The sequence below is a fragment of the Bubalus kerabau genome, chromosome 11 (genome assembly GCF_029407905.1).
Source record: "Bubalus kerabau isolate K-KA32 ecotype Philippines breed swamp buffalo chromosome 11, PCC_UOA_SB_1v2, whole genome shotgun sequence".
Lineage (NCBI taxonomy): Eukaryota > Metazoa > Chordata > Mammalia > Artiodactyla > Bovidae > Bubalus > Bubalus kerabau.
The window spans coordinates 74,675,841-74,689,063 of record NC_073634.1 but is presented as its reverse complement, the minus strand read 5'-3'; the positions used below and the strand labels follow the sequence as shown (position 1 = coordinate 74,689,063).

The 13,223-nt window shown below is 39.6% G+C and overlaps 1 protein-coding gene and 1 pseudogene across 10 annotated transcripts in view; both read left to right on the top strand.

Moving 5' to 3' along the window:
• BABAM2 (BRISC and BRCA1 A complex member 2) overlaps nt 1-13,223 on the top strand; it is a 470,493-nt gene that overhangs the window by 46,339 nt on the left and 410,931 nt on the right. The gene's annotated exons all lie outside the window — the stretch shown is intronic.
• Nucleotides 5,852-6,685, top strand: LOC129623333 (mitochondrial import receptor subunit TOM6 homolog; annotated as a pseudogene).

Sequence of the window (13,223 nt, the reverse complement as noted above, 5' to 3'; positions counted from 1 at the left end):
ATGTTGAAGCTGGAACTCCAATACTTTGGCCACCTGATGCAAAGAGCTGACTCATTTGAAAAGACCCTGATGTTGGGAAAGATTGAGGGCAGGAGGAGAGGGGGACGACAGAGGATGAGATGGTTGGATGGCATCACTGACTCAATGGACATGGGTTTGGGTAGACTCAGGGAGTTGGTGATGGACAGGGAGGCCTGGCGTGCTGCAGTTCATGGGGTTGCAAAGAGTCGGACACGACTGAGCGACTGAACTGAACTGAACTGAATGCCTCTGTAAGTTCTACCATGGTGTCTTTCTAATGTAGTAAGTAAAGGTTGAATGAATGAATGCATTAGCTTTTTTCACAGAGAAGTTGCTCTGTTTGGGGATCAGAGTAGTTTGGACATGTGGTTCAGAACATGTTTGTTGGTCTGAGAGTTGCTCACTTAAATTCTGTTATGCATAATCCTTTTAAATGACATTCCCTGAAAAATGAGTTGGTTTTAGAGATTACGGTCAAATGTGTTACAGTACTGGGTTTACTCTTCTAGGTGGAATTAATATTGAGATCTGGAGGGGCTGAATTTTTAATGTTAGGGAATTATTCCTTGAGCCTACTGAACATTTATTAGCTCTCTGCCCTATGTTAATTTGATCACGAGCATGTGTTATTTGTAAGATGCCATATTTTGTCTTTTTTTTTAGTGATTTGCTAATCTCGAAGATGTCTAAGTGTTCCACATCCTGGAATGGTGCCTGAGAGGAAAGCAGGGGAGGGCTCACTGCAACCTGCGACAGCTGAGCCGTAATATCTTTTTTCAGCACATCACAGTGACTCAACCTTACTGGCACATGGCTGTGTTTGGGGCATCTGCTATGACATCTCATCCACCCACAATTACCTGTTGCATTTTTTGGGTCCATGTTCTGAATTTCATTACTTAGTTAAAAATAGATACTCAGTGTAGTTGATTACTAAATGGAACAGTTTTGAAATATGAGTGTTGTCGGCTTTGAAGACTGATCTCAGATTGGCTGCTTTACTCTCTAGCTGGCAGGCTGAGCCTCTTTAGCCTCATGTCTAGAAGGGAGTTGCTGCCCTGAGAAAGTGTTAGTCGCTCTGCTGCTGTTGCTGCTAAGGCGCTTCAGTCGTGTCCGACTCTGTGCGACCCCATAGACGGCAGCCCATCAGGCTCCCCCGTCCCTGGGATTCTCCAGGCAAGAGCACTGGAGTGGGTTGCCATTTCCTTCTCCAGTGCATGAAAGTGAAAAGTGAAAGTGAAGTCGCTCAGTCGTGTCCGACTCTTAGCAACCCCATGGACTGCAGCCTTATCAGGCTCTTCCACCCATGGGATTTTCCAGGCAAGAGTACTGGAATGGGTTGCCATTGCCTTCTCCAAGTCGCTCAGTTGTGTCTAATTCTGGGACCTCCAGGTTCCTCTGTCCATGGAGTTCTCCAGGCAAGAATACTGAAGTGGGTAGCCATTCCCTCCTCCAGGGATCTTGCCAACCCAGGGATCGAACCTAGTTCTCCCACACTGCAGGCAGATTCTTTACCATCTGAGCCACCAGGGAAGCTTCCCTGAGAGGCAATAGTTTAATTTGGAAGATGGGCAACTTAGTTAACAATTTAACTATCTAGCTGTTCACTTGGTCTTTCCATTTTACTTGCTTTTTCATACTCTTCTGTGATCTTCCTTTTTCCCTGTGCATATTTTTATACTTTATTCATTATGTATAAATGTATGTCTAAATAATATGTAGTATTGTTTTATATGTTTAAAAAGTTTATGCAAAGGATACCATACTGGATGTATTCTTCTGCAACTTGCTTGTTTTGCTTAGTGTTAAATTCATGAGAGTTACTGATAATTATATTTAACGGTTCTCATTCTTTCATTGCACCGCTGTATCATATTCCATTGTCTGAATATGCCTCCAGTTTTTTAATTCACTCTCATGCTGACTGACTTGTATGTTATTTTGAGTTTCTTTTGACAAAGCAAGCCATGATGAACATTGTCCCACCTTTGCTCAAGAAGATATTTTGAGATTATTTTCTGGGGCAAAGGTTTTTGAATTGGGTATGGTTACCCATTTTTGGTTGTAAAATCAGTGGAATGAGTCACCCCAACATTTAACAACTGAATGAGAAGAGAATGGAACTATCAGAATGTGTCACACTTAATAAGAATAAGCACCATTTTGTGAATTTTCCTTTGAGTTGTATGCTTGAACTGGGTCACAGTATAAAATGTATGTGATGATCAAAAAAGTTTGAAAACTACCCCTTTAGGGTATATTCATAGAAATGGAATTGCCAGCTTTTAGGGTATGTGGTATTTTATTCCATTAGATATTGCTGGATTGTATCAATTTCCTTCTACCAAAAATGAATAAGAGTTCTCATTTTTCTATAGCCTTCACAATACTCTGTGTTGTCAGACTTAATTTTTTGTGAAGCTGATGGATGTGAAGTGGTATCTCATTATGCTTTTAATTTGTATTTCCCTGATTACTAGTGTAGTGAAGAATCTTTTCATTGATTTCTTCTTTGGGAATACCTTTGCTCATCTTTTGGACTTCCCTGGTGGCTCAGATGATAAAGAATCCGCCTGCAATGTAGGAGACCTGGATTTGATCCCTGGGTTGGGAAGATCCCCTGGAGAAGGGAATGGTTACCCACTCCAGTATTCTGACCTGGAGAATTACATGGACAGAAGAGCCTGACAGGCTGCAGTCCATGGGGTCACAAAAAGTAAGACATGACTGAGCGACTTTCACTTGCCCATCTTTTAAGTGGATTGTTTATATGTATGTGTGTGTGTATGTGTATATATATCTATATATATCTATATCTATATCTATATATATATATATAGAGAGAGAGATATCTTAAAATGTTGTTTATGTAGTTTGGATACTAATCTTTCAGCAGTTACATATATTACAATCTCCATTTAGTTTGTGGTTTATGTTCTTAATTTGGTGCTACTGATACCTAACAGTTTTAATTTAATGAAGTCATTCATCAACATTTTCCTTTTTAGATTTGTTCTCTTGTGTGTGTGTGTGTGTGTGTGTGTGTGTGTATTTGTAAGAGAGAGAAAAGAACCATTTCAGGAAATTCTCTCCTACTCAAAAGTTATATGTCTTTCTCTCAGAATTTTAAAGTTTTCCTTTTTGGGTCTTTAAATAGGAATTTATTTTTCTATAAAATACGTTGTAAGATAGGAGTATAGTTTTTTTCCACCAATGGATAATTGGTTGTCCCAGCATATTTCTTGAAAAGCTCATCCTTTGCTTGTGGCTCTGTAATGCTGTGTCTCTTATTATGTCAAGTTTACGTTGCACATGGATCTATTTCTAGGCTTCCTGTCCTGACCAGTCAACCTCCTTGTCCTTGTGCTAGTTTGTGCTATATTAACTATTACAACTTTATAGTGTATGTTGTGATAGCTGGTAGGAAAATTTCTCCTCATGTATCTTGTTCTAATTCTTAAAACTTGTCTTGCTTAACCAGATATCCTAAATACTCTTTTTTATAACCTCATTTATTTTGTTTGCTTGTTTGTTTTTTGGCCACGCCATGCGGTTTGCAGGATCTTAGTATCCCAATCAGTGATTGAACCCAGGGCCATGACTGTGAAAGTACTGAGTCCTAACCTCTGGAACTCCAGGGAAGTCCTTCATTGAAATGGTTGCATATGTAAAGAATCTGCCTGCAATGTGGAAGACCCGGGTTCAATCCCTGGGTCAGGAAGATCCCCTGGAGAAGAAGACAGCAATCCACTCCAGTATTCTGGTTTGGAGAATTCCATGAACAGAGGAGCCTGACAGGCTCCAGTTCACGGGGTCTCAAAGAGTCAGACATGACTGAGTGACTTGCACTTTCACTTTTCACTTTCATACTGTTCTTTAAGGATATACCGTAATTCACTGAACAAAACTCCTTCTTTTTGACTCACTGAGAAAGGAAATGAAAGGAAACTGACTTGATGAGGGGCTAATTGAGAATTGACCATCAGGAAAGCTCTCTCTGAGGAAATGACATTTAAGGTGAATCATGAAAGATGAGAATACTTCAATGTGAAGAGCTGGGGAAGTTGTTGTAAAAAGGGAATATCATGTTCAAAGACAGGAGAAAGCTTCCATGATCAAGGATCTGCAAGGCCACTGTGGTTGGACTATAGGGAGGGAGTGGGAGAGGAACATAAGGTGAGATTCTAAAGATAGTCAGGGGCTAGATTATGCAGAGTCTGGTGGGCTAAATTTGGGAACTTGGATTTTATTCTGGGTGGAATGAGAAGCTATTGAATGATTTTAAGCAGAGTGACATGATCTGATTTATATTAAAAATATTACTGGTTGTTATATGGAAAATGGTTTGTGCAGGATAAGGTAGAGTAGTTAGCTGTCCATTACAATAGACCAGGTGAGAGATAATAGAGTCTTGGAATATGGTGGTGCCAGTGGAGATGGAAAGAAGTGAATGTATTTATAAGTTATTTAGAAGGTAAAATCAAGAATATGTTGAATTTGGGTTTTGAGAGAGTCAGGAATGACTTCTTTGTTAGCTTGAGTGGGTAGGGTAGATGGTCATGTCATCTGCTGACATGGGAAGGTAAGAAGATGGATGGAGGAACTGCTTAAATCTGGATTGATTGTGGTCTAGGTCTGCCAGGCAGCTCTCATTGTATCATGTATCATTCCCTTTACCTCTTTCCTGTGTTGAATCTCATATCTTACTTTCTTGTTTTACCTTCTAGCTTTGTTGGAGGAAGTACTCCAGTAGCATCCTAAGAAAAAGAGAAGAGGAGGTTCCTTTTTGAGTTCTTGGAAGTCTAGAAGTGTCTTTATTCTACTTTAAGCTTGGTTGATAATTTGGACAAGTACAAAAGTGTAGGTTGCAAGTTATATTCCCTGTGAAATTTGGGAGGCTTGATCGGTAATCTTGGGGACTCCTAACACATATTGTAATTTTATGGATGGAGTATTCACTTTTCTGCAGGGATAGTAATTGTAGTTTTTTTTTTTTTTTTTCAGTTGAGGTATAATTGACTAAATTTTTAAAAAACACTTCTTCTTTACCTTGTAGTATCCCTGTTTTCTCTTTCATCTTGGTAGCTTTCCTTAAACTGATGATTCTTGGCTGTCCATGTCTATTAAAGAGTGTGAGGTTCTGAAATGTGAAACTGAAGCTCTTTGAGCGTAGGTGGGCTTGTCAACTATTGAGCCTCACTGCAGTGTTATCAGGCAGTGTGGTGCTGTGGTTTATATTTATCTCCTATATATTTGGTCTTCATCCACAGTTTGAGGCTCATAGCTCCCCAATTCCTTGGAATTTCCTGAATGATAAGGGCAATGGGATAACATTTGGTCTCTTGTCCTCAGTTCCTGAACCTGCTTCGGGGAAGGTGACTATTCGTTCCCACCCAAGGTTGGGAGCTGGCCCCTTAGATCGTAGTCTTACAGTATTGAGTATTCCTGCTACATATTATTGAGTATACCTCTTCAGGAATATGGTCAATTTCTCTTCTTCACATCTCTTTTTGTATCTATGAATAAAAGTTTGTGTTTTCTTCATTTTGTTCCTGCACATTTACTGTTAACTTATTCCTAGGTTGTTTATTCTTTGTGTGCTATCAGATAGAAATTCTTAGTGGTTTTTTGGCATATATGAAAGCTAGTACAGAAGTTAAAGTGAAATCAGGAGATGTATTGAAAAATTTAATAATTCAGAAATCTATTATCAGAATACTGAAGAATACTTAGGGAGAATTTGGAGAAAGGAAACATAACCATGACTGGAAGAGCTGAAGCATGGCTGGGGAGTGGGGCTGGGTGGGCACAAGCCAGAAGTCAGGGTGATGGGACTGGAACCCTCTGAGCCATCTTTAGAGGTGTTGGGTAGCAGCATCATATAGTGGTGAGTATGCAGGTTTTTTAGCTGGTGAGGTCTGAGTTTGAATCCTGACTTTAGTGCTTAGTAGCTTATGACCTTTGGCAACTTACATACCCTTTCCGTGCTTTTTCTTACACAGGGATGATGTTAATAATTATCTTATTAGGTAGTAATGAGAAGCCTTGTGGAGCCCAAGGTGCTGCTATGGCTTCCAGTGGGGCTGATGTTAACATTTTTGGCTGGGCAAATGAAGCTTCTGAAATGCCAGATTACATGGGCGATTGGCTTGAGGGCATCTACTGCCTCATCACTGATAGGAATGCTTTTCGGAAGAACTTAGTTTGGGACTTTTTGCTGTGGGAATGTGGCTCTCCAGGAGTTTGAGTGACATTGATCTAATGGTACCTCAGCTTGGGGTGTAGCCAAAAAGGCACATAGAACCTCTGTGCTGTACTCGAACCTTCTAGAAACAGAGCCTCCAGTCTATGAGTGTCACAAGAACTTGCCCAGAGGGGCACCTTTCCTCCTCTGCCTGATTTGCTTTCTCCACAGAGTCTACTCAGAACACCATTCTCTGGTCAGCAGTCAGGTTTCAGCTACAGTGGTTTTCTGTAAAGTTCTGTACATGGTTGCTAAGTTTCTGTAGGAAATTATCTTTGCTCCTGTCTTGTGGAATGACGTAATAGTATTTTAACAAATACGTGAAATAAAGACTACTCATAAAGATAAAATAATTATAGAGATGAAATGAGATAACTTATGTAAAGCACTTAGAGTAACTTGGTCATAGTGCTCAATAAATGGTAGCAACTATTATATTACTATTGTTATATTACATATAGTATATATATTTTTTTTTCATAGTTTATATATTTTATATATTTATTATTTCACTGTATTATTGTTGTTTGGTAGTTGGTAGAGTCACATTGGCATTCCAGAATCAGGGACTCTGTGAAGAGTGAGTGTCCATGTGAGTGGTATAAAGGAACTGTCTAATAAAACCCAGGTGATTTGAGCAAGCTAAGAACTCACACATGTATAACAGAGATCAGAAATCATAGAGCAGAAAAGCACAGGAAAGCCAGAGACTTTTGTTTCTAGGGTAACTTTCTGTAACTTTCTATCTTGTTCATTGCTTTTTGGAGTTCTATGGAGGGAGGAAAAAGTGTGGCTAACTGAGACCCAGCAGGGGGATATATTCATTGGGAATATTTGATTATATTGAAGAATGAATGGGTGTGAAGATACAAACTTTTTTTTTTTTTAAGCAGATGGAGCCTAACAGTTTTAAACAGCTATTAGAGACTGAACATTGCTTGTCCTGAGCAGAGACAGCAACAGTTTTTAGCAGAGGGTTAATAAGCCTGCCTGGCAAGGCCTGTTAAGATGGTGTGCAGGCTAGATTAGGGAGCTCTGTTGGAGGGTGGAGAGTTAGTGTGGGGAGTGGGTGGATGGGGTTGTGGATATTACAGAGCAGATCTTTGGCCATGGTTCAGGGTGTTATTGGGAGAGGGCAATGGCACCCCACTCCAGTACTGTTGCCTGGAGAATCCCATGGATGGAGGAGCCTGGTAGGCTGCAGTCCATGGGGTCACTAACGGTTGGACATGACTGAGCGACTTCACTTTCACTTTCCACTTTCATGCATTGAAGAAGGAAATGGCAACCCACTCCAGTGTTCTTGCCTGTAGAATCCCATGGACGGAGAGGCCTGGTGGGCTGAGGTCCATGGGGTCGCACAGAGTCGGACACGACTGAAGTGAGTTAGTAGCAGCAGCAGCAGCAGCAACAACAGGGTGCTTATCTAGGTACCGAAGCATCTAGAAACCTAGTGAACGGTGCATGGTGTTGACGTTTTGAATGCTGTCACCATGTTCAGGTCATCCTCTAGGAATTAGTCCTTGAGCTGTTTCAACCATTAGAAGCACGTCCTCCTCTGCCCCAGCCCCATACTCTGTACTTGTCTAAGATCTTTGTCCTGAGCAGCCTTCTTCTGATCATAATAGTATACTGCTGCTGCTGCTGCTGCTAAGTCGCTTCAGTCGTGTCCGACTCTGTGCGACCCCATAGACGGCAGCCCATCAGGCTCCCCCGTCCCTGGGATTCTCCAGGCAAGAACACTGGAGTGGGTTGCCATTTCCTTCTCCAATGCATGCAAGTGAAAAGTGAAAGTGAAGTCACTCAGTTGTGTCCGACTCTTAGCGACCCCATGGACTGCAGCCCACCAGGCTCCTCCATCCATGGGATTTTCCAGGCAAGAGTACTGGAGTGGGGTGCCATTGCCTTCTCCGATAATAGTATACTATGTAATATAAATAATGTTAATGAAACAGTTAATGGGTCTTTTTAATGTTTCAAAGAGCTGTCATTTATTTTATATTTTGTACTTAGGATTTTTGGGGAAAAAGTCAGAGTGGTGATACTGTCTTTGACCCAGTGAACTCTGCCATCACTAGCCTTGGGAACTTTTGCTAGGATTCCACAGTCTTCCCACAGAGTCTGGGGTGGTGAGTGCTAGGATAAATCTGAGTCTGGAGTTTTAGATGATTATCAGTCTTGGGCTTTTCGTGCCTTATAGTGACTTCATTTCAGGGTGGCTTCTTTTGGGTAAGGGGAATAAGTAGAGGGAAGTAGCCAATTTAATGTGTGAAGGAAAGAACAGAAGATTCATTTAGTCAGTTCCTGGCTGTACTTTGCATTGTTCAAGGGAACAAAAAAATCACTCCTACCCTTATTTTTGTCCTCTCTGTTATGTGCAATTTTAAGGTAGTATTTTTTGACTAGTTTTTGTTTAATTAAAATGAAAAATTTGTAAATGGCCTGATTAAAGTGAGGCTCTTTCAATACATGCTAATAGGCACATCAGTTTGTTTCAAGGCTCCAATTAAGTGTTCCTGTGCCATCACTTACATGTTAAAGGACCCCCTATGTCCAAGTAACACAGCCCCCTTTTTAAGCTTCCATGTTGTTTGAATTATCTTGCTTTTTGATGCCATGGTCTTGAGAAATAATTTTGTAATTTTCCTTTCCAGGGCCACATTTCCTGAGTCATTTAGTTATCTTTCTAATGGCATGTTATGAAAGTTGTTTTTCCCATTGACCTTGCTTCTCTTGACTTTTTGAAAAATGTATCCCTTTTGTTTTCTGAAAAGGTTTTTTATCTCAACCTTTGCTCTTGCCAACTTATTGATAAGAGATCTTGAATCAAGTAGAAGTTTTGGGAAACATTTTGATGTTCTACTATTAAGTAGATATACTGCCCTCAGAAAAATTGCTTGTTTCATCTGTAGACAAATTTGTAGCCTGCTAACACTTCTTCAGTTAAAAAGGATTATTTAAACATTTTTGTGTTTCAGTAAAGTATGAACATGTAGGTTCAATTTGGGACTTAATGTGGTGACATATACATAACATACATTTACCATTTTCACTATTTTTAAGTGTACAGTTCAGTGTCATTACATACTTTCACATTAAACAAGAGCTGCCCATTCCTCCCTTCCCTCAGCCTTGGCAGTCACCATTTTATTTTTTGTCTTTGAATCTTACCACTTGAGGTACCTCATGTAAGTGAACTCAGGAAGAATCTGTCTTTTTGTATCTGGCTTATTTCACTTAGCATAATATCTTCAAGTTTTATCCATAGCATGTGTCAAATTTTTATTTTCTTTTTCTTTTTTTTTGGCTGCATCTTGAGGATCTTAATTCTTATAGGATCTTAGTTCTCTGGTTAGGGATAGAACCTGGGTCCTTAGCAGTGAGAGTGCAGAGTTCTTACCAGGGAATTCCCAAGATTTTCTTCATTTTTAAGGCTGAATATATTTCATTGCATGTATATGCCACATTTTGTTTATCCACTCTTTCATAGATAGACATTTAGGTTGCTTCTACCTTTTGGCTATTGTGAGTAATGCTGCTATAAACATGGGAGTACAAACATCTGTTTGAGTCCCTATTTTCAGTTTGGGAATATACCCAGAAGTGGAAGTTCTGGATCATATGATAATTTTATGTTATCACCATACTGTTTTCCATAGTGTGCTTTATGTTCAGTCACTCAGTGGTGTCTGACTCTTTGCGACCCCGTGGACTGTAACCTTCCAGGCTCCTCTGCCCATGGAATTTTCCAGGCAAGAATAGTGGAATGGGATACCATTTCCTCCTCCAGAGGACCTTCTAGCCCAGGGATCACACTGGCATCTCTTGTGTCTCCTGCTTGGCAGGTGATTCTTTACCACTAGTGCCACCTGACTGTTCCCACAGTGGCTGCTGCCTTCTGCATTGCCCCTAATGCACAGGATTGCAGTTTTTCCACACCCTCACCAACACTTGTTGGTTTTAAAAAAAATTTTTTTTTAAATAATTTCCAAATGTATATGAAGTGGTATCTCATTATGGTTTTGATTTGCATCTCCTCAATGATGTTGAGTATCTTTTCATATGCTTATTGGCTATTTTATATATCTTCTTTGGAAACATGTCTGTTCAAGTCCTTTGCCTATTTACATTTTTTCATTGATGTTGTCTAGGAGTTTTTTTATGTATTCTAGATATCAAATTCCTTATCAGATATTTGATTTGTGAATACCTTCTCTCACTCCATGGGTTGCCTTTTCACTCAGTTGACAATATCCTTTGATGCATAAAGTTTTTTACTTTTGTTGAAGTTGAGCTTATCTGTTTTTTCTTTTGTTGCCTGTTCTTTTGGTGTTATATCCAAGAATTTTTTTTTTTTCTCTTTTAAACCAAGAAGTTATTGCAGAATCCAGTGTCATGAAGCGTTACCCCTGTGTTTTCTTCTAAGAGCTTTATCATCTTAGCTCTTGTAATTAGGTCTTTGATCCATTTTGAGTTTTGAATTAAATATTTTAGGGTATGGCATAAGATTGGGGTTCAACTTATGTTTTTTTTTGCCCATGCATATCCAGTTTTCCCAACACTGTTTGTTGAAAAGACAATCTTTTCCCCATTAAATGCTTTTGGTACTATTGTTGAAAATCATTTGATTATATATTCAAGGGATTATTTCTGGGCTCTCTATTCTGTTTAGTTGGTCTGTATGTCTGTCTTTATGCCAGTACCACACTCTTGAGTATTATAGCTTTGTATTAAGTTTTGAAGTTGGAAAGTATGAGACCTTCAACTCTGTTCTCCTTTTTCAGGATTGTGTTGGGTATTTGTGAATCCCTTGAGTTCCCATTTGAGTTTTAGGATAGCATTTTCTGTTTCTGCAAAAAATGTCATTGAGATTTTGATAGACATTGAGTTGAATCTATAGATTGCTTTGGGTAATATCAATATTTTGACAATAGTAAGTCTTCAGTGAACATAGAATGTCTTTCCATTTATCTGTGCCTTTAATCTCTTTCAGAAATGTTTTTTAGTTTTGAGTATTCCAGTCTTTTGCACCTTGGTTAAGTTTATCCTTAGGTATTTTATTCTTTTGATACTATTGTAAATGGGATTGTTTTTGTAATTTCCTTTCCAGATTATTTATTGTTAATATATGGAGCTGTAACAGAATTTAGTGTGTTAATTATGTATTCTGCAACTTTGATGAATTTATTTATTAGTTCTAACGGCTTTTTTTCTGGTGGAATCTTTAGGGTTTTCTAAATGTATGACCTTGTCATGTGCAAACAGAGGTAGTTTGCTTCTTTTTCAGTATGGATGCCTTTTATTTCTCTTTCTTGCCTAACTGCTCTAGTTAGGACTTTCAGTACTGTTTTGAATAGAAGTGGTGAAAGCAGGCATCCTTGTCTTGTTCCTGACCTTAGAGAAAAGGCTATCAATCTTTCACCATTTTTTCCCCCTTCAATTTATGCTTTGATTTAAGTCTTTGGCTGAGAAGGCAAACTAAATTAAATACTGTGAGGAAAGCTACAACAGTACTGAAGTTGTGAACTTATTCTTGAACTGTAAATTCTTATGAAACTAGCTTCTGTAAAAGAGGCTGCCCTGATTTATTATTAGCCAGAATAATAGCAAGGGGAACACCTTCATAGTTTTACAAACAGTTGAGGGTCTTAAAACTCAAAGAGGCTTTTTTTACCTTTTCAGTCTGTGCAAGCACATGGGTTTGTGTCCACACTGTATTTTTAGCTTTATGGTGTAAATGTGGCTGAGTACATTCTGTTCTGTGTAGGACTGAGGGATACAGTCAGGAAAAATAGAGGGGATGAACCTGTTGACAATTTGGGCTGTATATGAGTGGCTTTTAGTGGACTTCTGTCTATAAAATAGTCACAACAATAGTAGCAATAATAGTAGCAACAATAGTAGCAATAATAGTAGCAATAATCTTGGCTAGGCAAGTTAGGTATATAACCTCCTGCACATCACATCACTGCATAAGGTGTAGATATTAGCATCCTCTTGTTACAGGTGAGGAAGCAGTCCTGAGAGGTCAAGGTAAGGGTCTCAAGCTGTTACATGGCAGAACCAGAATTTGAAACTAAGTCTCTGATTTTTACAGCCCTTTTGCTTTCCCCTGAATTTGTTGTTTTTGTTTGATTTTAGTTATGCCACCATATCTTTAGTATGGACCTTGATTCATTGTGGTACCAAGAACGTACCAGGTGATAAATGAAGGTACTGCATATATTTTATTTGGTTGGTTAATTTGAACTCTGAGGTGATGTCACTTGTCTTGCCTTCTTTCTTAGCTCTGTCTGTCTGTGCTTGCTTCTCTTTAAAGGCTGGAGACGGCTGTGCTGAAATTGAGTCAGGCCTTTGTGTCAGCGCTTCTTTAGAGGGAGTGGAGAGCCTGTTATCAATACACTTGCTTCTAGCTAGAATAGAAGCCTTTTTATTGAGAATTAGTGACCTAGAAAATACTATTCCTTGTTATTATTTCTGTATTAGTGTAGACCAGGCTGGGATTGGTTAACTCAAGCAACTTTATATTGAGCATGTGCATGCTAAGTCCCTTCAGCTGTGTCTTACTCTATGTGACCCTATGCACTGTAGCCCACCAGGCTCCTCTGCCCATGGAATTTCTCAGGCAAGAATACTGGAATGGATTGCCATTTCCTTCTCCAGGAGATCTCTCCCCAACCCAGGAATTGAACCCTTGTCTCTGGTGTCTGCTGACGAGACGAGTCTTTGCCACTAAGGTGAGTCTTTGCCACCAGCACCACCTAGGAAGCCCCAAAGTGTTAGTCTCAGTCGTGTCTGACTCTGCCACCTCATAGACTATAGCCCACTAGGCTCTTCTGTCCATGGGATTCTCCAGGCAAGAATACTAGAGTGGGTAGCCATTCCCTTCTCCAGGGGATCTTCCTCACCCAGGGATCAAACCTAGGGCTCCTGCATTACAGGCAGATTCTTTACCATC